The 25,095-nt window shown below is 41.0% G+C and overlaps 2 long non-coding RNA genes across 15 annotated transcripts; one reads left to right on the top strand and one right to left on the bottom strand.

Annotated features, from left to right (window-relative positions):
• The first annotated feature begins 5,787 nt into the window (after positions 1-5,787).
• LOC138356036 (uncharacterized) lies at positions 5,788-8,872 on the top strand. Its single transcript, XR_011224096.1, has 5 exons — positions 5,788-6,237; positions 7,285-7,485; positions 7,747-7,795; positions 8,097-8,172; positions 8,735-8,872. It is a non-coding gene; the product is annotated as an uncharacterized lncRNA (long non-coding RNA).
• LOC138356034 (uncharacterized) lies at positions 8,703-23,692 on the bottom strand. Of its 14 annotated transcripts, none has more exons than XR_011224083.1 (6): positions 23,586-23,692; positions 22,564-22,752; positions 19,415-19,577; positions 17,752-17,915; positions 16,406-16,504; positions 8,703-8,802 (listed from the first exon to the last, which is right to left on the bottom strand). It is a non-coding gene; the product is annotated as an uncharacterized lncRNA (long non-coding RNA). The 14 variants fall into 14 exon arrangements; XR_011224093.1 differs by having other exon boundaries at positions 23,623-23,681; XR_011224092.1 differs by having other exon boundaries at positions 23,605-23,678.
• Positions 23,693-25,095: the final 1,403 nt, after the last annotated feature.

Genomic DNA, 25,095 nt, shown 5'->3' with positions numbered 1-25,095 from the left:
TGAGTGTTTTAAATATCCTGAACTAGACAGTGCAATATATTGTAATATACTTTTTTCCTGATGGTCTCTGCATCCAATATGTATATTGATATTAAACATTGGATGTGCAATCCCTATCCATGCTATTATGGACAGCTCACTGTAGCTATCTTAAATTTAACCTACAACATATTAATTATCTAAGAAAAGCTAGGAAATCAGAGGGACATACTGGATGACTATGGGAGTTCACACAGAACTAGTCTGCTCTAGTAAGAATGACTCCTAGGCTTAATTTAATGTTCTACATGGCACTTCTCAACACTAGTAATTTGGGAATACACAGGAGTTACCAAGGTAAAGGATGAAATGAAACTCTTCGCCAATCTCTTGATACCTCCAAATAGAATATGTCTAAATGTTACCCAGTGAGTTCACTTGGATGTCTCACACTGAGCATAAACACGAGCACTCAGTATTTTACTGTACAGATGGATCCACTAAATCACAGGTTCCAACTAGTGAGTTGCAACCCCCAAGAGGGGTGGCAAAATGTTTACTGGGGAGGGGGGGGGTTACAGAACATAAATTCTGAGTACACTTGAATCATCCATCTATCATGATTATTAAAAAAAAAATTATGAACTTTGCAGAGGGTCAGAGGTGGTTTGAGTATTAAAAGTATTGAGTTGAGAATTCAAAAAAAGGGTTGGAAATTGCTGCACTAAACCATCCTCATCCCCTGCATATGGCATGTACTGACAGTAATCAAGGCCAGCATAATGTGCCTCTGAAGAAAAGACTAGAGCACATTTGTTCCCGAGTCCACACACGTGGTGACTGGTATTGATATTACTCTAGTAATATGGAGTTAGATTTCACTCTGTCCTTAGTTGTTTAGCAGTGTGTAATTTTGACACAGCTACTCAAGTTATCATTGGACTTAATGGTGACCTCTTCCAACTATTGCAGGAATGACTTTCTAGCATTGACTTCTTTCTACTGCTACTCTAGTACCCTGTTATAATTAAAAGTATTGTCACCCAATCCATTCACCATATCTTACTGCCTATCATCACAGAAGCAGCACCATCACCCCTTGGGTAATACAAATGTGACCTATTTCCTTGACTTTCCTCCTGCTAAGGTTTGGCCATATCATTGACAAGTATAATAGTCAAAATATTAGAAAAAATAATTAAAACTAAATGGGTAGAACACCTGGAGAAAAATTATATAACAACAGACAGTATGGTTTCGATCTGGAAGATCCTGTGTAACGAATTTACTCAGTTTCTATGATATACTGTAGAGCCTTAGAGATTTTACAGGAAAGAGATGGTTGGGTTTACTGCATCTATCTGGACCTAAAAAAAAGACGTTTAACAGAGTTCCACACAAGAGGTTGTTCAGGAAACTGGAACATACTGGAGGAGTGACGGGGAGGAGGCTTCTAACATGGATTAAATTTTTTTTAACAAAAATGAGGGCAGTAATAAGAGGCAATGTATCAGACCGGAGAAATGTTAGGAGTGGAGTACTACAGGGTTCAGTTATTGCATTGGTAATGTTCATTGTCTACATAAATGATCTACCAGATGGAATACAGAATTACATGAACATATTTTCTGATGATGCTACAATACTAGGGAAGATAATAAACTTAGACGATTGTCATGCACTTCAAGAAGACCTGGACAAAGTAAGTGTTTGGAGCACCACTTCGCAAATGGAGTTTAATGTAAATAAATGCCATGTTATGGAATGTGGAATAGGAAAATATAGACCCCACACAGCCTACAAATTATGTGAAAATCTTTAACAAATTCCGATAAAGAGAGCTAAGGGTGGTTCTAGATAGAAATCTATCACCTGAGGACCACATAATGAACTTCATGCAAGGAGCCTATGCTTCACTTTCCAATTTCAGAATTGCTTTTTCAATTTTCACATGTATAGTGAAATACTAAAGAAAATGTTCAAGACCTTTGTGAGACCAAAACTGAAATATGCAGCAGTTCCATAGTCCCATATCTTAAGAAGCACATCAACAAACTAGAAAAGGTGCAGACATCCAACTAAATGGCTCCCAGAAGTGAAGAACAAGAGCTACAGGGACAATTTAGAGACATTAAATATGCCAAAACTAGAAGATTGAAAAAGAGGCAATACAATCACTACGTACAAAATAGTAACGGGAATTGATAAAATTGATTGGAAAAAATTCTTGGTATCTGGACCTTCAAGAACAAGAGGCCGTAGGTTTAAACTAACTAAACAAAGCTGCCGAAGAAATATAAGAAAATTTACTTTCACAGTAGTACATGCTTGGAATCTAAGTCAGTAGATCAGGGTACACAATCCCAGTTTTATACACCACCAAATGGGGGTCCATAGAATTACCCAAATCGGCCCAAAACTACACAAATCGTCCTAGCATTACGTAAGTAATGAAGAAATATGGTATATTTACTTACTATAATGTTGGTGCTACACGTAGAACATGATCAAACCTATTTTTACTCTGAAATAATCTAAATTTCATAACGAAATGAGACGTAAATATGTGAGAGGTGACGCCATAGGAAGTCGACGGTCCAAGCGACAATTATGTGGAGCGACTTATCCAAGATATATGATCGCCTGGAGAGTGTTTGCTGCCATAACAGCCTCCTGTACACAGTGATCCAGTCGTCGTACATACATGTATGTATGAGTGTGTGTACATGTGTATACAACATTAATAATTTTGTAACTAGCGTCAAACACTGTTACTTGCTTAGCTAACCGAACTAGAGGGTTCAGTTCCTGAACCGATTATGTGCCTCTGTAATCCTTTACACCACCGCCCACGGGATGGGTATGGGGTGCATAATAAAGAAAGAAATAGAAGAAATTGAAATTGCATAATACGGTTATTGACATTCAATAATAGTAAGATAAGTTTTGATATTAAGTTTTTAAGTAAGATAAGTTAAGATAAGTTTTAAGTAAGACAGTTTTGATATTCCTAGAGTACGACTTAATCAAACTAGAAATGCTCTACAAATCAAGGGGCCCAGAATGTGGAATGACCTTCCCAACCATGTTAAAGACTGTACCTCTCTCAACCAGTTATTAACTACCTGTAGCGAGTAGATTATCCCAATAATATACTCGCTCCAAATATAGTCAATATTCTAATATAGTTAATATTCCTGTCAACCTTTGGAGATGAATGAGGTGAGGCGTTGCCCGGGCAACACGGTGAGGTGTTGCCCGAGCAATATAAGCAGCGGTGTAGCGAACATTGGCTAGTCTACTTTCAAGTGTGGTCTAGAGCAGACACTTGCGAGATACTGTACCAACGCTCAGTGCGCTCAACTCACACCAACGTATCACCTGTGTACTTCTGTATATTCGACCAAATATATATATAGTATCTTAGTGTCTGTGTTTATTTGTCACCATACTTTACGTAACAATAGAACCGTTACATTGGTGACCCCAGAGAGTTTCGACGATACCCAGCCACGATGGACTACAACATGGACTCTCACTGGACCTCTACTGCTGCTGCTTGCTGTGGACCGCTGCCACCTGTCACGGAACGCTGCCAACACGCTCGCCACAGCTATGATTTTCACCGCGATCGTCTCTGCCTTTTCATCTACTACGGCTTGCTGCTCCACGATCACTACTCACTCATCTGGCAGCTTCATCAGTAACTACATAATGTGGGATCTACAGCCTGTCCTGCCGACTCTCCGTCGCTGCCAGGGCACTGCTTGTTCTACAGGGGCGCCCACGAAAGCTGCTCTTTCGTCAGATTCATCTACACGTTCACTGCATTTTGATACTCTGCCGACTCAAGCCCTTTGCGCAGTACAGGACTTACAGCTTGCGTTTCCGACTCTTCGTCGCCTCCAGGACAATTCAGCTCTAGCAGTGATTCCCTCGTTGTCCTAACTACGTGCCTACATTACCTCCTAATGTCCTGGTGCCCGAGCCCATCCGCCCCGCATCTAAATGCTCCACCAGCGACCCAAGGACGCAACAATTATGCACATTCTTCTCTCCTGCTACACCGAGCTTGTCCACACACTGCCTACATCTTTTAGTACCAGACTACAATTTCCACAGTCAACAATGTAGTACTCGGCGTGTACAGTCCTAATCAACCCAAGACGCTACAGCTTCGACACAGAGCAGACAGCAGACTACGACCACATCGAGCCGCCACGCTCTCGCTCCCCGAGTTTAGACACTCACAATTCTCAATCGAGCTGCCACGCTCTCGCTCCCCGAGTTTAGACACTCACAATTCTCAATCGAGCCGCCACGCTCTCCCACATAGAGCTCCACGACTCCGGCCTCACTCAGCTCTCTGCTCTGCTCCAGGCTTCGTCTCAACGTCTGCAACACTGCTAAATCCAGAGATACATCCGCCGACTACGCAGTTCACTTTTCGACCACAGTTACCAGCAGCACCGCCACCTACGACAACGGACGATCCTGTACGACCTCCCACCCTACAACCCCAGTTACCAGCCGCACCACAACCTGATCCTACGACGACGGACGATCCTGTGCGACCTCCCACCCTACGACCCCAGTTAGATGACATCAGCGAAGAGGAGGAAGTTAACTTTGATGGTTATGTAACGCGAGCAGGGCGTACAATTCACCGACCAGCTAAGTTCCTTGATCAAGTATTTTTCCTTTCATCCCCTGGGAGGGGGAGTTCTGTAGCGAGTAGATTATCCCAATAATATACTCGCTCCAAATATAGTCAATATTCTAATATAGTTAATATTCCTGTCAACCTTTGGAGATGAATGAGGTGAGGCGTTGCCCGGGCAACACGGTGAGGTGTTGCCCGAGCAATATAAGCAGCGGTGTAGCGAACATTGGCTAGTCTACTTTCAAGTGTGGTCTAGAGCAGACACTTGCGAGATACTGTACCAACGCTCAGTGCGCTCAACTCACACCAACGTATCACCTGTGTACTTCTGTATATTCGACCAAATATATATATAGTATCTTAGTGTCTGTGTTTATTTGTCACCATACTTTACGTAACAATAGAACCGTTACATACCTAATAAATTCCCTGTAACCTACCTTACCCTTCTATTGTCAACCAATGTTTTTTTTTTTTTTTTTTTTTTAAGAGCGCTGTTTGTCGACATAATTGTATTTGTGCTGCTTTTTCATCTATGTTTTCATTTCTTGTTTTCATTCTACTCATTATCCTCAATTAGTATTAAGCTTGTCATTTAAGTTTATCATGCCCGAAACGCTTTGCGTAATAGTGGCTTTAGGCATTGTATGTACTAGCTCTACCTATAAGTCAACCAATCTTTGTAAAAATTTATTGTATGTATGTACCTTACCTAAATAAACATTTTTATTTTTTTTTTTTTTTTAGTTTATAAATCAATGAGGACCAAATGGGAGACCAGTGATCAGATGAATATTACAGACTCAAGAGTAGCCTTCTCTTCTTGTATATAAATGAAAAAATAAATTCGTTTGTTTAATGCTAATGCTTGTAGGCGAGAACAGGTGTGAACGCCAGCTAGCGCACAAGTACATGAGCGCCCAAAATACTTTTACACAAGAGACATGTACAGACAGGCGTGTGGCTTCTGACTTCTTTTTTATTGATTAATATTAAATATTAGGCGCTTACCTATAATAGTTATCATTTTATGCAAGTATAACTATCACATAATAAATATAAAAGGAGTTTATCAAAAAACTGACAGAAGTGTTGTGTTTTGTGCGTTGTATCGTGTTTGTGGGCATTCGGATGTGTTGTGTTTACGCTGGCGGGCGGCGTCCTTACCAACTCCGGATTATGTCTATTACATCACTAAACTTCATTTAATAACTATATGCCTGTTAAATAGAAGATTTTAATTGTTAATAGCATTATATTGTCGTTTTAATATGGAACACGTACACATATGCGAAACGTCTAAAGCTGGTGTCCGAAGTGGTAAAAATATTAGTGTGCGATGTTGTCAATGTACGGAGTGTCTTGTCCGTTTTACCGTTTGTCCTGGCGCCATCTATGTTTTGACAGCAGTACTACTAAGGTTCCCACGTTATATGATGATCGCTATACGGGTGTTACGGTCAGTTGCTCTTCTATATATGTTTATAGACAACGTAGGTGATTTGAGGCAATTTGCGGCCAGGATGAAATAGTATCCACGCGGTGAGTGATGGAGGAGGATATATACTGCTGTGTACTCGACCAGCGGGTGAGAGGTAAGCTATATCGAACAATTATGGGGAATAGATGGGTTATTTTAAGCGTAGAATGTCAGGTAACCGGTAACTACACAGATGGGGTAGTGTTTTTTTAAGTCTTTATTTACTAAAGTGGAACATTACATTATGCCTTTAGCTGAACAAGTCTACTGGTGGGGTAAGTAGACGGGTTTTATGAAAGTATTTTACCTAAATATTTGTATTTGGTTAACTAGTTCAGCCGTTACCAGGGAGGGTGTTCCTTTAATCTAAAAATTCTAGCCGGACAAAGTGATTAAATAAAGAAATTGAATAGAACGAAGTGGTTTGCCAGGGTGCTTAACATTTAGTTTAGTTCACTTACTATGCAGCCCATGCTTAAAGAATGCAAGTTTATCATATTGAATTTACCGTAGTTTTACTGCATTTAATATACCGTTTTTACCCTATTTAATTGTCGGGTAAAGGCCGGTCGTGGAAAGTTCCTAATATAGCAAGTTTTAAAGGAAAAGTTTGAATTAACTTTAACGCTTAAGTTAGTGACCAATTAGCCTAGTCTATTGTGAGGAAAATTACTAGAATCTAACACTGCAAGTGCTATTTCTCTACTCTTTTTGAGAAACATGACTAGATACATGAATCGCATAGTTTTATTACTAAATGTTCATGGATTAGGTTGCATAGTTGAGGAAACGGTGATAAGGTTTGTGATTTTGTGTACCTTGACTTCAGCAGAGATTTTGATAGTGGCTCGGATCATTGGGAATGCTTACTGAAGTTGATTAGGTCATGGCTATACCAAAGGAAATTAGTATAAATGGGGTTAAGTTGGGAGAAGTGTTCCAAGTAGTGCTTAAAAGCTCTCCTTGGACCTCGGTTATTCGCAAGATTATGGTTTAGACTGAAATAGTTGCAGAATTGGCAAATAAAAAATACCGATGCCCTATATAGTTTTGAAATGGTTAAGACTACCAGATGCAGTTTAATGCTGACAAATGTAAGGTTTGGGGGCTAGGTAAAGATGAGATAGATGGTGTAGATTAAGAGTATTAAATTTTTTTGCAGGTGGCAAATTCTCTGAGCTGGCACGTTGATTGGTTAGTCTTCAACTGCCTCCCAACATGGTAGTGAGGTCCTGAGCTGACATGCAGTGAGGAACGTGGAAAGCTTCCTGAATTGGCACATGGTATGCCTCCCTTTCAAACCAGCAGCTGGCACAAATGTTCCAGCTAACATCAGAATAGTGGATGAAGCCCACAGTAAAATGTAAGTGGTACAGTAAATGGACACCCCCCCCCCTCCCTTTTGACACTGAACAGTTGGGAGGAAGGGGGGCGGGGAGAAAGTGTTAATATTTGTTAAATAAGCTTTAATCTATAAATGTTTAACACTTAAGGGTAATAGTCAAATAAAGTTAATGGCAGGAAAAGTTTTGTTTTAAGTGATGGTATTTTTACCTTGAAAGTAAAAAAAAAAAAATCTTCAATGTTTACTTTAGCTTGGTTTTAAATTTATATAGTTTTCCAGAATGTGGTTTGGAAAGTCCAGAAGTCCCTCTTCCAACTGACAGAATCAGGTGAGTTGTAGTAAAGGTTAATCTGAATAGATTTGCATGAAAGTAAACAAATAATAATAACTTAAACAATATAGCATTGGCTAAAGATAAATGTAAATTGCCATTGAAGTGCAGTTGTGGATAGTTTCTCAAATGACATATATTTATATTGCTAAATTAGATCTTTACTAGAATATGTAGGAAAGGTAAATTCCTTAAAGAAATTTTTTCCATCTGAATTTGTAAAGTACTGAATACTAATTTGAAAAGTAAAGCAAGATTGGCTTTAAATCTGAAATTAATTTGTTGAAATATTTTTCAGGTGAAAGTGATTATGATGCATGGACTGGCTTGGAGTGAGGCTCCTTTACTCTGCAAAAGGAAATCTACAAATGTGGGTGAGTTTGAATTTGATGTTTTAGCTATATCAATGACTTAATCTTAATTCTCTTATCTAGTCCATTTATAGGTGTGTAACCATGTCCTACTGTTACAACCCACAGGGATAATGCAGTTTGTACTGATCCTACCCCATTTCATAAAAGGGGACCAGGCAGTCCTGCAGACCTCCCTGGCTTGGCTTTTTCAGAGCTTTGCTCTACTACCCATCTACTAGATGGACTAGATTTGCATAGGTTTAGGGACCCTTAACAATGGTAACCATTGTTAATTCTCACAGGGCTTGTTTGCTGAATGGGTGGATGCATCTAAAACATTAGTGCCTGGCATACATTGTACAGTGCTTTTGGTAAAGCATATGTACAATGTGTTGAGGGCACTAAAGTGGTGGATGTAATGTTCCCATTCAGGGAACAAGCTCTGCAATAAAACCAGAGTAAGGGATAGGCCTGGCTGAGCCTATCTTAAAAGATAGGATGTTAGGATTTTTTGGGCTTGTTATTAGGCTTTGGTGATAATAAAAGTAGTGTCCCTGTTTAATGTTTTATTTTTCTTTTACAGGTGATTGTCTCTGGAGTTGTCTTGGCCTTTTGGATCTTCTGTTCATCTAGGAGCATCTGTCTCACAACCTGAAACAGTAATATTATAGTATTTATAATACATCTATGTAAAACTTATTAAATAAACAATTTAATGAAACTACTTTATATACCTTATCCTGAAATTATGCTGGAAATTATTGTTTACTACTATTGATGCAATGTTTAAACATCTGAAATTTCATTACTTTGAAAATAAGTACTTGGTAAAATTTACACCTATTTGTTACATAGGTGCATGTAAAATGCATTGAAAAGATGTAAAAGTGGACTACCTATTCAATTTACATAAACTAACAAATATTGGAAATTAGTCTGAAATATTAAAGTGGAAGAAACTTCAGTCAATATTTTAGTTTTCATATTTGAAAGTAAATTTAAAGCTATGAAACACCTAAGCTTTGTACAAATTATGATTAAATTAACTAAAGATCATTGTTAAATTTACAAAACATTTCAAAAGTGACACTGAAGCATCTATACAACATGGTTTTCACAGTCTTTGATTAAATTCAAGTTACCAAAGCTCTTAAATGATTTGTCTGCCAAACTTGTCAGATATTCTGAAATATTTTACCTAGATTCAAACTGATGGTTTTAAAGGGCAAAACAGATTACTGTCAATTAGTTTGACCTAACATCTGCAAGGTCCTGAAGGAATGGAATTTTTGTTTTAAAACTGTTTGCTAAAAACAAACCCTGCATAATGAACCTGCTCATTTTTTTAGAAATGGTAACTGCAACATTACCAGACCATTGTTTTAATAGCCAAAGTACCAAATGAAAGCCCAAGAAGCAACAAACAGGTACATGGTAGAAAGGACAAAAGAATGGTTATGAGGACCCTTTCATTTGTTAAAGAAATGACTGGGGAAAAATGCTGTCATATCACAAGGGGTCTTACCCCTTGTCATATACATCACTGACATTAATCTACATATTACCAACCACAAAAATTGCTGATAACATGTTAAAAAAAAAAATATAATATTGAGGCCTTAATGCAGATCTCTAACTCTACAAATAGTAACAAGACTGGCAATTTCTTAATATAAAACAGAAAAAAATCCAAGACCTTGCACGTGAGCCAGAACAATCCATATCATAACTACCACATTAAAATGAAACAACAATGAAGGTAAGGTAATTACCAAAAGAAGGCACCAAACCAGGAAGGCCATGTAGCACCATCAAAGTGCGAAATAATCAGAGGGCGCTAAATATCACCAAGAATGCCAATACGAGAGCAAAAACGCATAAGGCGAACGATATCAAAAGTATCCGATTCACCTAGAATTCTATCGAGGGACAAGTGACTGCGAGGGACAAGTGACTGCGAGGGACGGTCGGAAAGCAAGACACACGCTTGTCCTGGAAGTCAGGACATTCAACAAGGATATGCACAACTGTAAGAGGGACAACGCAATTCGGACAATAAGGAGCAGGGCGGCGCTCCATTAAGTGACCGTGGGTTAAGCGGGTATGACCAACCCACAGCCGTGCCAAAGCAGTGTCCCTACAGTGGTAGGAGGAAGGCCATGGGGACACACTAAGTTTGAGAGTACGCAGCTTGTTACCAACCACAGAGGAACAACAACCCTGCCAACGGGGAAGAATGAATAACAGGATAAAAGTCGGAATAAGGAATACCTTTACGGGAGATGGGACAAGAACGGATAGCTTCCTTAGCGGCAGCATCCGCACGCTCATTGAAACACCAATATGGCTGGGAACCCAGCAAAACTCTACTGATTTAAATTTACTAGAAATAAGAAACAGCCAATGTTGAATCTCAATGACCACTGGATGGACAGGATTAAAGGACCCTAGAGCCATGAGGGCACTACGAGAATCAACTACAACCACAAAGGAGGAATAAGAATGAGAAAGCAAGAGACAAAGAGCATAGAGAATAGCATAAAGTTCTGCCGTAAAGACGCTAGCCTCCGAAGGGAGGCGACACATGTAAGTACGGTCAGGAAAAACAACAGAGTATCCCACACCATCCGCAGACTTAGACCCATCAGGGAAGATGGAAATAGAGTGGGAGTGCGAAGAAAAGTGCTCAAGGAAGAGGCTTTTCAGAATTGTAGGAGGGGTAAAGGCTTTAGTAATACAAGTCAAGGACGTACAAAACTTGGGAAGGGGGACTCTCCACAGAGGTAATGAAGGAACAATACGAGGAGAAACATTACAAATATGAACAGAAAGAGAATCCTGTAAGCGAGATAACTGGACAGAAAGTGGGAGACAATGAAGAGGAACAGGAACCACAGGAGGAGGAAAAGTCAATGCACGACAGAGGCGAGAGGAAGGATGTTGGAAGGACCGCGCAAGATAGCGAAGACAGTAGCGATCACGGCAGTCCTGAAGAGAGAGAAAGCCAGTGTCAACATACAAACTAAGGGCGGGAGTCGAACGAAAGGCACCAGAGCCGAGACGCAACCCAGTATGGTGCAAAGCATCAAGACGGCGAACAGTAGAAGAAGCAGAAGAGTATGCAGGGCAACCATAATCGAGTTTAGACAGGACGAGAGAGGAGTGCAAATAGAGGAGCGTGCGCCTATCCGCTCCCCAAGAAGTATGGGACAAAACCTTAAGGAGGTTAAGGGCCTTAGAGCATTCAACTCGAGTGTCAAAGACTAACCCCAAAAGCTTCGCGGAATCCCTGTACACAATGAGATGACCATAAAGCAACAACAATGAAGTAAAGGTCCTTTCAGTAAGATTCTATCATTCACTGAAAGTTGCTGCAGTTAAAAATAAAAGAAAATACAAGTCCCTAGAAATAAACAAGCAACCTTTTTGACTAAGGAAAAGAAGGTAGTTATTCTACTGTATAAATCTAAGTATTCACTTAGATAACTGTATCCAAGCATAGAGGCCCCCCCCCCCTTCCCTTTCAGAAAAACATCTACTTTTGAAAAAGTTTAACATTGGCCAACAAAAATGATTCCAGAACTAAATTGCCTAATACCAGGAACAACTGAGAGCCATGACAAACACTGCAACCCTCTCCTACCCCCAAGTCTTATGCTATTTATGATCCAAGGTAATTTGAGATACTATACTGTACTTCCTACAGACGAGTCTAGTGAGAGGGTGATCTCCTGGCGATTAAATTGAAGCACGATACAGGTGTCAACGAACATCAGTCAGCCCACTTGTCAGCACAGTGGATAACTAATGACATCATAATCTGCAGTGTTGTATGCCTCCCTGTGGCCATTTAAATCAATAAAACACAGGGTTGTGGCAATGTTTACAGCATAAGGCAAGGTATAGAGGAATCCTGGAATGCCATGTAATGTGTAGTCCTTGAATGTGCTTTAGGCAACCAAATTGAATAACAACATTTCTGGTGTTCGGCTATATAATCCGAGTTTCTCATTCGGTATAATGTTTTAAACCTAAATAGGAATTCACTTTAAAGGTCAATTTATTTGGAAAGTGCTAACCAGATTCCAAATTACTGAGCTCTGAAAGTACTACAAGGCAAGTTTAACCGAATGAGTGTTTGCCTATCCATACCCCCATGAGGTATGTGACAACACTGATTAAAGAAAGGGTCTTTGAGCATTCACCGTGCAGGTATTTGACATGACCAATATAGCCAAGGGTTAAAGATCATTCTAAGCAGTTCTGCACAATCCATATACTGTACTATCAATTAATATAATTGTACAATGGTGCTTGGTGGATGATATTTCCTATTAAAACTCATTGGACAACTGTTTGTATTAGACATTTTAAACTTACAAATGGTAGCCCTAGATATCGCACTACAGTATTAATTACAAGATGAACAATGTAAAATCAATACCACAACAGCAAAGGATGACGGCTTTTCAACAACCGACAAACACGCAGGTCTAACACCAGCCATCCCGAGAGAGGACGTCCCAAGCATGTACACCCCGCAACTTTACATCACCTTTGCTACCTCACGCGAGCACGCAACAGCATGAGGATGCCATACTCCCAAACCAACTCCATGCACTTTGAGGCTTTAACAACTCAACATTTAAAAAGTTGATTTAAAAAATCAAACACCTGAATTTTTCCCTAATTAAATTTACTAGGGAAATGCACACCAAGCCATGAAACTTACAATGAAGATGAACAAACTACACACAACTGTCACCAAACTTCCACATACCACCCCCCTCTCACTCCTGCCCTCCCTCCTTAGGTGCTCTGATTGGCTGAGCACCTGAGCCACCACCACTCACCTCTTGTTGTGAGAGCCTAAAGCATGTTTGGTTGCACTTTAAAAGTTCCCGAGTGTACTCGCCTAATTGTGAGTACCGCCTGCCCGGTTCACCATTTTGTTTTTCAATCTACCTCAATTTACCCCTTTACAGTCAAATATTATGCAAAATTCTGTTTAAGACTTGTCCCTTCTTAACTTAAATAACTGCTTTGGCCATCTGCAATCTTTCTAGGTGGGTAAAAATGACTCTTGAGGCCAGAAAGGACTTATCAGACGGCGATCATAACAATACGGTACACACACAAAATCACAACCTGATATACACCAAGCAGAAAATCCACTGGAGCTGTGAGACGACGTAAACCCTTGCCCAAGGCACTGGCAGCTGCATACTCTACCACAGTATATTACTGACTTTGTAAAAGTCTTACAACCGGATTTCCCCATAAATCACAGCAAGTTTTGAGGCCCGTCCTTGAGTCAATGTCTTACGTAAGACCTACAAGCACTCAGGTGGAGGCTGAAGCAGTTCAACACCATACGCCCCAACTTCAAATACACAGTTGAGAGGCGGGACCAAAACGTGATTTTCTGTGTGTGCCTGAAGTTGGGGCATACGGTCTTGCTTCACCCTTCACTTTACCCTTCACCGGCGTACTTCATGGGTTTTATTTAATACTTGGACTGGCTTCAGTAGGGCCTCCAGACTTTCTGTGGCTTCACAAGTGTCACGTGAATCCCCTGCATAGCAGTGGAACTGCCTTTTCCCTTCACCTTCAATGCCTCTGCACTGGAAGTATACATCTACACCAGCCCAGAAGAGTCATCAGTCCTGCCACCTCTCCATACCCCCCAGGGCCTGGCACGGCCTGGTACGACTCGGAGACAAGCCGGGCGCCACTGCTAACTGGCAGTTTGTCCCCACAAACAAGCAGTTAGCCGCCTTCAACTGACAGTGGTACAGCTCAACACAAAGGCACCGCCAGCCACAACGAGCAGTTTGCTAGTTGACCAGATGTCCACCTCGTGTTGACACTGGATGAGTCATCACCGCCGGACTATATAAAGAGCGCTGCCTCCCTGGAGAGGCAATCTCTCCCTTAGTGCTGGATCACCTTGGTGTCTCTAACCCGTCGTCCACTTCCAGCCAACATCATGTGACTGATGCCATGGTGGTATGGTAGCTGTCTTCAGAACACCAGTATATCTTCATACTTTTATTCATTGCTTATAGTTTATTTTTTGCATTTAAGGTCATACTAACTTGTTCACCTTTGCATTACATGATAGTCAAGTATTGTCATGTGTTATTTTTGTTCATTACTATTTCAGTAAATTGTTTAATTATTTATTTGATAATTTTCATTTGTTTCCACCTGCAACTTACACACTGCAAGGCCAATAGCAGCATTTCTTTCATTTATGTGACGGAGAGCCATACCATCTTGGTTCAGTATAGCTGTGATACCATAACCCGTCACACAAGATATCCAGTTGTAAGACTTTTACCATCAGTGGTGGTAGAGTATGCAACTGGCAATGCCTTTGTTACAGGTTCGCTTCATCTCACAGCCCCAGTGGATTTTCTCACACATTTGAATACATGAAACAACTTTATTTGATACATTCCAAACCAAAGTACTGTACAGTACAGTAATTATCAAACCATCAAATGTGTGGGATAATCATAGTGCCCTAAATATCACTAACGTCGCCAATACAAGAACAAAAACGCATACGGCAAACAATATCAAAGGTATTGAATTTACCAAGAATTTTATCGAGGGACAATTGACAGTGAGGGATGGTCGGGAAGCAAGACACGTAAGTCCTGGAAGTCAGGACATGTAGAGACAACGGTTTGGACAATAAGAAGCAGGGCAGCGCTCCATTAAGTGCCCGTGAGTTAAACGTGTATGACCAATATACAACCTCGCCAGAGCCGTTTCCCACCACCGGTTACGGTGGTAGGAGGAAGGCCACGGGAACACACTGCTCTTAAGAGCACGCAATTTGTTACCAGTAACAGAAGACCAACAACCCTGACAACGGGCAAGAATGGGGAAATGAATAACTGGGTAAAAGTCATAATAAGGAATACCTTTACGGGAGATGGGACAGGTGCGGATAGCTTCCTTAGCGGCAGTGTCCGCACGCTCATTTAAGAACACACCAATATGGGTGGGAATCCAGCGAAATTCCACTATCTTAAATCTACTGGAGATAAGAAACAGACAATGTTGAATTTCAACTACCAAAGGATGGACTGGATTAAAGGATTCTAGAGCCATGAGGGCACTGCAAGTGTCAACTACAAACACAGAGGAGGATTGACAGCGAGAAAAGAGTTGATGAAGAGCATAGAGAATAGCATAAAGTTCTGCCATGAAGATGCTAGTCTCCGGAGGCAGGAGACACAAAGGTGCAGTCAGGAAAAACAACAGAGTAGCCTACACCGTCTGCAGACTTAAGACCCATTGGTGAAGACGGAAATAGAGTGGAAGTGTGAAGAAAAGTGTTCAAGGAAAAGGTGATTTAGAACTGTAGGAGGGGTAAAAGTTTTAGTCATGTGGGTCAAGGCTTACAGAATTTAGGAACGGGGACCCCTCCATAGGGGCAAAGACGGAATGACACGAGGGGAAATATTGGTAACACAAACTGAAAGAGCATTTTCTAAGAGAGACGATCGTACAGAAAGAGATAGGTGGTGAAGGGGAACAGGAACCACAGGATGGGTAAAGGTCAAGGCATGACATAAGCAAGAGTGAGGGTGCTGTAAGGACCGTGCAAGGTGGAGAAGACAGTAGCGATCATGGCGATCCTGTAGAAACAGGACGCCAGTTTCAACATACAGACTTAGGGTAAGTGTCGAAGGAAAGGTACCAGAGCTGAGCCGTAACCCAGTATGATGCAGTGTGTCCGGATGGTGAAGGGTAGAAGGAGAAGCAGACGAGTAAACAGGGCCATAATCGAGTTTAGACAGAACGAGAGAGGAATGTAAAGAGAGGAGTAGTGTCGATTAGCTCCCCAAGAAGTATGGGACATGACCTAAAGTTAGTTAAGGGCCTTAGAGCATTCAACTCGGACGTAAAAAATATGGGGCGACAAAGACAAACGAGTGTCAAAGATTAGCCCTAAAAGCTTTAGCAGATTCTTTGTACAAAAGGGGATGACCCCTGTTACCTAACAGTAAATAGGTATCTGGGAGTTAGCTGTTACAGGCTGCTTCCTAGGGGGGTGCGTGTGTGGGAGAAAAAAAAATTTAGTAGTTAACCACTGAACTGCTTGCTCTGTCTCCAAATAACACTCTGGTGCACAAGAAATAAATTCTTTCCAAAAAAATTTTTTCTCTTCTTATATTGTTAAAATGCAGAGTCTGATCACGGGGAAACTAAACAAAAAATATTGTATGTGACTTACTTTAGCTGCGATGGAGCTGGGAAGTTGAGCAAATTATGGGCGCTGAGCGTTGGAGCGATGGGGGTCTGTCGGCCCCGCCACCCCGTGCGACGGCAGTTGCTGCGAATAAAATGTTGCGCAATTATTTTGAAGTTTCTCATTCATTTTTTCTTTTTTTTCTGCTGTAATATTATTTAAAAGTGTGTAATTTGTGGAATTTATATAATTCAAAGTATAGAACATCGCTATGCTCAAAATTATGGGCCTCATATATGCGACATATTCTACAATCAAATAGTGTTTTTGCTGTTATTACACTATATACACACATTGTATATACCCATCTACGTATGTATTCACCATAACGATCCACTATGTTGGTATGGTGAGCCCAAAAAACATGAGTGAGCTGCCACACCCTGCCAGTCCTCCCTCCCTCCTCCAACACATTACTCGCCAACATTCCTCCTCCCAAAATACTGTTATTGTGTTTATTACACTATTTACACACGTTATGTATAAGTATGTACATGTTTTATTCATGTACATACGTACATACTTGCCATCTCCTCACCTCTCTCTCTTGCCTACTTAATGCTCTTGCTTCCCTCATCTCATCACAATCGACTTTATAATGGTCCAGGACGGATCGAAATGTCGTCGTCTATTCAATTTCCAGTGTGTGGTTTGGTCAACAATGAAATCTTCATGCAAGATCTTATAAAGAAAACCCCTAGAACGAGTTTTGCAGACACGAAAGAGTTTAAGGTGAGTAGGGGATGGTTTGAGAAATTTTGAAAAAAGACGTGGTATTCATAGTGTTGTGAGGCATGGTGAGGGGTGCCAGCTCAGACAGAGTAGGGGCTGAAAGATTTGTTCGTGATTTTAAAGATTTTGTAGATACTGTATTGATGGATATATTCCACAACAAGTGTTTAATTGTGAGGAGACATGGCTATTCTGGAAAAAATTGCCGAAGAGGACATACATTACCCAAGAGGAGACATCACTGCCCGGACACAAGCTAACTTGGGCTAACTTGTGTCAGGATAGGCTAACTCTTGTGCTGTGTGACGATTTGAAAATTAAACCCTTGCTCGTGTATCATTCCGAAAATCCAAGAGTTTTAAAAAATATATAACGTGCAGAAAAACTGTGATGTAGAGTGGTTTGCCCTGCCATCAAAAAATATCTGCAAGAGAAAAGTTTGACACTAAAGGGCCTGCTTCTCGACAATGCTCCTGCTCATCCTCCAGACTTGGAGGATGCATTGTTGGGGCCACTTTTTTTTTTTAGGGATATTAGTGCATGGGCCCTAAGTTTCTGGCTAATGAACCAATGACATGAAGGAGGAGTTTTCAACCTACCTTGAGTTAGGTGTGCAGGGGTCAATAGGCTGAACATAATGTCAGGAGCAAAGGGGGGCATTTGCCTCTTCAAACACAATTGTGACCATCTTCATCTCTTTGAACTATCCTAAACGCTCTCTTCACCTGTCTGACCAAATTGGGTGTCCAGACCACCTTTGAATCTGAAATTGTAAAATTAATAGTGATTTCAGAATATTCAGTCCATTTATACTAACAAAATTATATACTGTACAGTATACTGTAATTGATATTTTACAGAATGATAAAGGCAATTTAGTAACTTTGTTAAAATGCACATGGGGGAAATACATGAAAATAGGTTAATATGGTTTGTAAGGTTGATGGGAAATGTTTATTACTTTTATGATTTAAAAGATGTATAGCCCTGATACTCCATCCTGGGTGCATTCCACCAGGTAATGACCACAGCAAAAGTTTTCCACGAGGCTCTACTGTCACACAAACTTTTCACATTTTCAAACTTGATTCATCTTTTCCCCCCTCATTCCAGGGGTTTTCTTTAAAAGGTCTTCATGCAAATGCCTTGGTTTCTCACAAATGATGGCCTCTGAAATGCTATCACCTGCTAACTCTTTGTTGTGTATCCAAATTAATAAAAACTTTTCAACATCCTCAAGTGTTTGTGTTCTTTGTTTCGGGATTGTTGATATGCCTTTTGCCACTTTAATGCTCATAATGTCCTTTTTCTTAGCAAGTATAGTGCATATTGTTGACATAGATTTGTTGTACTGCCTAGCTAGTTCAACAACCTGTGCACCGTTTTGACGTTTATGAATGCTCTCTTGTTTTTCCTCTATGGTCATTCTCACATGTTTTCTTGGCTTGAACCTTACCACTGGCTTTCTTGGGACTCATGGCAAGATATATAATAACAAATTTTATGTTCAAATAGCCAAAAATCCAAAAACAAATGTAATGCTTTATAAAGAATTCAGGCGCGATAGTTACTAGGCAGGAGACACTGGTAAACTGAGGTGCGATCACCATGCCACCACGCGCTAGGTCAGCCCATACGCATATCAACAAACTCATTTCCCGAGGCAAAGTTTGTAACCCGATTAAAATTTTTCGAAGAAATTAGGCTCGTAACCCGAAAAGTTCATAAATATTCATTCGTAAGCCGAGGTGACACTATATATAAGTAAAAAATTAAAATTTTGTAGATACACTGTGCTGTATTGATGGATACATTCCACAACAAGTGTTTAATTGTGAGGAGACATAGCTATTCTGGAAAAAATTGCCGAAGAGGACATACATTACCCAAGAGGAGACGTCACTGCCCGGACACAAGCTAACTTGGGCTAACTTGTGTCAGGATAGGCTAACTCTTGTGCTGTGTGGTGATTTGAAAATTAAACCCTTGCTCGTGTATCATTCCGAAAATCCAAGAGTTTTAAAAAATATATAACGTGCAGAAAAACTGTGATGTGGAGTGGTTTGCCCTGCCATCAAAAAATATCTGCAAGAGAAAAGTTTGACACTCAAGGTCCTGCTTCTCGACAATGCTCCTGCTCATCCTCCAGACTTGGAGGATGCATTGTTGGGGCCACTTTTTTTTTTTTTAGGGATATTCCTACATGAGCCCTGAGTTTCTGGCTAATGTACCAATGACATGAAGGAGGAGTTTTCAATCTACCTTGTGTTAGGTGTGCAGAGGTCATTGGTTGAACATAATGTCAGGAGCAAAGGGGGGCGTTTGCCTCTTCGAACACAATTGCGACCATCTTCATCTCTTCGAACTATCCTAAACGCTCTCTTCACCTGTCTGACCAAATTGGGTGTCCAGACCCCCTTTGAATCTGAAATTGTAAAATTAATAGCAATTTCAGAATATTCAGTCCATTTATACTAACAAAATTATACATACAGTACTGTAATTGAAATTTTACAGAATGATAAAGGCAATTTAGCAACTTTGTTAAAATGCACATGGGGGAAATACATGAAAATAGGTTAATATTGTTTGTAAGGTTGATGGGAAATGTTTATTACTTTTATGATTTAAAAGATGTATAGCCCTAATACTCCATCCTGGGTGCATTCCACCAGGTAATGACCACAGCAAAAGTTTTCCACGAGGCTCTACTGTCACACAAACTTTTCACATTTTCAAACTTGATTCATCTTTTCCCCCCCTCCTCGTTCCAGGGGTTTTCTTTAAAAGGTCTTCATGCAAATGCCTTGGTTTCTCACAAATGATGGCCTCTGAAATGCTATCACCTGCTAACTCCTTGTTGTGTATCCAAATTAATAAAAACTTTTTAACATCCTCAAGTGTTTGTGTTCTTTGTTTCGGGATTGTTGATATGCCTTTTGCCACTTTAATGTTCATAATGTCCTTTTTCTTAGCAAGTACAGTGCATATTGTTGACATAGATTTGTTGTACTGCCTAGCTAGTTCAACAACATGCGCACCATTTTGATGTTTATGAATGCTCTCTTGTTTTTCCTCTATGGTCATTCTCACATGTGTTTTCTTGGCTTGAACCTTACCACTGGCTTTCTTGGGACTCATGGCAAGATATATCATAACAAATTTTATGTTCAAATAGCCAAAAATCCCAAAACAAATGTAATGCTTTACAAAGAATTCAGGCGCGATACTTACTAGGCAGGAGACACTGGTAAACTGAGGCGCGATCACCATGCCACCACGCGCTAGGTCAGCCCATACGTATATCAACAAACTCCTTTCCCGAGGCAAAGTTTGTAACCCGATTCAAATTTTTCGAAGAAATTAGGCTCGTAACCCGAAAAGTTCATAAATATTCATTCGTAAGCCGAGGTGTCACTATATATAACTAAAAAATTAAACTCAGGATTACTTTCAACCCCCACCCCTTTTGCTCTACTCCATCGCCACCTACCTTCACCCCCCACCCCTTTTGCTCTACTCCATTGCCACCTACCTTCACCCCCCTCTATGATGTACTCTTCCATAGACACCTACCTTTGCCCCCCCTCCTCCCCTCTACTCCTCCATCATCACCTACCTTCACACCCCCTCCCTTCTCCTCCTCCATCGTCACCTTCCTTTCACCCTCCTCTATGATGTACTCTTCCATAGACACCTACGTTCACTGCATATAATGCTCCCCTCTACTCCTCCATCGTCACCTACTTTCACCCCCCCCCTCGGCTCTACTCCTCCAGGGTTGCAGACAATTTCACGAGCGTGAGAACTACGAGTTCTCTAACTACTCTCACACTCCTACTCTCTCACCAGTGAGGGGGAGGGAAGGAGGGAGGAAATGAAGGAAGAAAGGTGGGGGAGAGAGAATAGGCAGGGGGGAGGAGGGCCTAGATACATTTCTTCCATATAGATAGGTAGGTAGACTGAGGGAGAGCTGCTTGCCAAGAGCCCTATCAGACAGGCTTCCTATTCCTCAACCCTCCCTAATATGCCACATCCTGGTCAGGACAACTTGCTCGATTGTTATTCTTGGTGTGACTCGAGAACTGACCTCGAGGCGGGGCATGGACATGGATTATCTCCCTGGGGCACGCACCTCCCTGCCCCAGCTCTCTCTCTCTCTCTCACATAATCTATCAAGGGTCTAACATGAGGTCATTGTGCCTACCAGAAGTGTATATGTCCAAGGCTGGCCACCTGTCTGGACCATTCAAATGTATAAACACGTAATTAGTCTATTAAAATTATATATAATGCTACAATTATAAATTAATTTGTTCATAGTCATTCGTTTATCAGTATTTTAATATGAGGTATATATACGCATGTATGTATACGTTGACGTACACATATATGATTATGTGTATGGAATGATTATGATTATGTGTAATCATATATGATTATATCTAATGGAATGCATTAGTAAGTGATGTGGTGGAGGCTGACTCCATACACAGGTTCAAGTGTAGATATGATAGAGCCCAATAGGCTCAGAAACCTGTACACCTGTTGATTGACGGTTGAGAGGTGGAACTAAAGAGCCAGAGCTCAACCCCAGCAAGCATAATTAGGCGAGTATATGAACGAATGCACATGTACACTTTCAAATGAATTAAGATACCTTGAGATACACAATGACTTAGTTTAAATAGTTTAAACACATTATGGTACTGATTTTGACATGCTGATGTCTGGAAGGGAGAGGGGGTGTGGGGGGTTATTGTCTGAGGTGGAGGACCAGAGGAGGGGGTCAGTGGAAGGATGGTGGCTGGAGGGATGCCATTGTTCTAATGGTTATGAAAACAATTATTGATGGCAGGAATTCAGTGGGTGTGTACTTCACCCGCACCATCACCATACTGTGCCCTGCTACAACCCCCCCCCCACTCCACCCATGCTGTGCGGGGCGTATTAGACATTATGGGATAACCAACTGTCTGTCCATTCCTGTCTGCTCGTTATGCTGCCCTTCCTTTTGAAAATTGTCTGCTTTATCGACTTCCTTCAAGACCACACGTTAGCCTCTTATCACGCCCTCTTACCACTCTCAGGGAGCCGGCTCTTCTATACAATAGTTACCACTCAGTCCCCAAGGTGAAAGCGTGTCCGGGCATATGACTTATTACGTGTACTTATTTGCGATTCGTTTGGGCTGTCACGTGTGGTGATTAGTATTGGGTAAGGCTAGGCCAGGTCAGACTAGGCCAGGTCAGACTAGGCCAGGTCAGACTAGGCTAGGTAAGGCTAGGCCAGGTCAGACTAGGCCAGGTCAGACTAGGCTAGGTAAGGCTAGGCCAGGTCAGGTCTGGCTAGGCCAGGTCAGGCCAGGCCAGGCTAGGCAGGGTGAGAGAAGTAAAGCGGCAGGTACTTACGTTTCCGAGAAAGTAGCGGCGGTAGTATATTGTTGATTTAGATTCGACGACATCCTGAAGCTAATAGGTGGCGGCCTCATCGCTCTCGAACTTCTTGTTGTTGTAGGGGATACGAGGCACACCCAATATCCCCCTTACATTGATCACATCGCACACTAATATTTTTACTATTTCGGACACCAGATTTGTCTGTTTCGTATATGTATAATTGTTCAATATTAAAACCCCAATAGAATGCTCTAAGTACTTTCGTATATTAATACATCTTCAGAAGGAATGGTTCGCTCTGAAGATGTATTAATATAAGAAAGTACTAAAGGAAATTCCTGTTTCAATTCTTCCTCCGTGGTCTGACACTCTTATTATATATTGTAAAACATCATCCTGTTTTATGTTTTATTCAAAATATACACACGTTATATATAAGATTCAACATGTTTTGTTCACCACAACTGTACAACTAAGCTGATATAGTTAGTTTAGGCACTAAGAGTCGTCGCTACACACACAGCTGGCGGCTCCCTCACTCATTCAAGGTCACATGCACTACACTTTCTCCCCCAACAATACCATTTGTGGTGTTATTACACTATATACAGACATTATATATAAGTATGTATATATTTTGTTCACCACAACTGTACAGCTAAGCTGATATAGTTAGTTCAGGCACTAAGAGTCGTCGCTATACACACAGTCAACTGGCGGCTCCCTCACTCATTCAAGGTCTCACGCACTAAACTTTCTCCCCCAACAATACTGTTTGCAGTGTTATTACCCTATATACACATATTATATATAAGTATCTACATGTTGTAAGCACCATAACTGTACACCTAAGCTTGTAGAGTCTCCAAAGAGCATAGTGGCCACCCTCTAAACAGCTAGACAAATCATGCAGACGATGTCACCTCCGTCACCCAAGTGGCTCCTCCCAGCATAATCCTTTTGCTGTTATTACACTAATACACACATTATATATAAGTATCTACATTTGTGTTCACCATAGACAACCACTGAACTGGTATGATGAATGCAGACAGTAACAGGTGGCCACACAGTCAGTAAACGATGCTATCTCCCTCCGTCTCTCAGCATCACTCGTCCCACAGTGCTAATTATTACAATAATCCTGCTATTATCACAACCCTGGTTATTTATATCACAGTCAGGGGTCATCTGTAATATTGTCATCGCTAAATAATAGCAATTATATATTTATTTTGACATTTTTCGGCGATGCTGTGGTCACAAGCTGAACAGCAATGCTGTTTGCTCATGCTGCATGCGCCAGCCTTGGTTGCTCCAACAGTACTGTGCCTCTCACACCTGAGAATATTGCTCACGATTTTTTTTTAAATGGCGTCTGTTTACAAGAAAGAAATATCTGCAAAAGTAGCATCTGCCCATTTTCATATCCTAGGCTCATTGCACCAGCCTGTGCATTTTTACACCAATATTCAAATCTTACGATGTGCCGAACTAAGAGTACCTTTCTTGATTTTCCTTTTACATTGAATATATTTTTTTAATGTACAGTGTTAAAAATTTAGTAAAGAAAAACAATCTTTCAGGATATGACCCATATGACATAGAGAGTGCAGAGGAGGATACTGAGCCTATGTCTCCATCATCTGCCTCAGTACGAAGTGCTGTCAGCAAAGCCTCCAAGCCCAGTGCAGAATCTTCATCTTCCTCTACACCTAAAAGAATCAGTGCGGGTAGACTGGAAAGTTTCAAAGCATCTTTATTAAAACTAATGAAAGAGGTAAAGTTTATTTATTTAATACAGTGCCTGTCCAATATTTTATTGCTTATATATCACATTTTTTGTATTGCAGTCTCCAAAACCACTACTTAACCCTTAGTCTTCCCTGCTTCCTATCCTCTCTTCCTTCTCTTATTCTCTGCTCATTCTCTTTCCCTTCTCTCTCTCTTCTCCTTTAACCTCCTCCCCCCTCCCCCAAGTCTCTGCATCTAACTCACTCTTTTTATATTTATTGCAAGAGTTCATATTAGTTACCTACATGATTGAACTGATGTAATTTTTAGGCCAGTTTTTTATTTTTTAGTTATTTTCTGGGGGGAGCCCCCTATAGCTCCCCCTGAGCTATCCAGGCTCAAAAATTACAAAATCTCATACGTCAGGCTGCGAGCAGCCGCGTCTAACAGCCTGGTTGATCAGTCCAGCAACCAGGAGGCCTGGTCGACGACCGGGCCGCGGGGACACTAAGCCCCGGAAGCACTTCAAGGTAACCTCAAGGTAAGGTAGGCTAATATGGATACCTAACTATTTTGCATCAGTCAATGTGGGTGGAGTTCTAGGCCTACCAGGGACCTCGAGCCAAAATCTGGCCCCCCTCAGAGGTACGAGACGCAATGGCCCATAGAAGTGCACATGTGATTTGGAGCATTCTGTATCTGACATCGACCAGGACAGGCACCCAGAAAGGTAAGCGCCACAAAACAAACAAGAAATTGCAGGTAAAGGATGATATACAGAGGTTGAAAATGGGAAATAGATTCACGGAA

Source organism: Procambarus clarkii, chromosome 70 (genome assembly GCF_040958095.1).
Source record: "Procambarus clarkii isolate CNS0578487 chromosome 70, FALCON_Pclarkii_2.0, whole genome shotgun sequence".
Classification (NCBI taxonomy): domain Eukaryota; kingdom Metazoa; phylum Arthropoda; class Malacostraca; order Decapoda; family Cambaridae; genus Procambarus; species Procambarus clarkii.
Note: the sequence above shows the minus strand (reverse complement) of the source record. Positions and strands in the feature narration are given on the sequence as shown.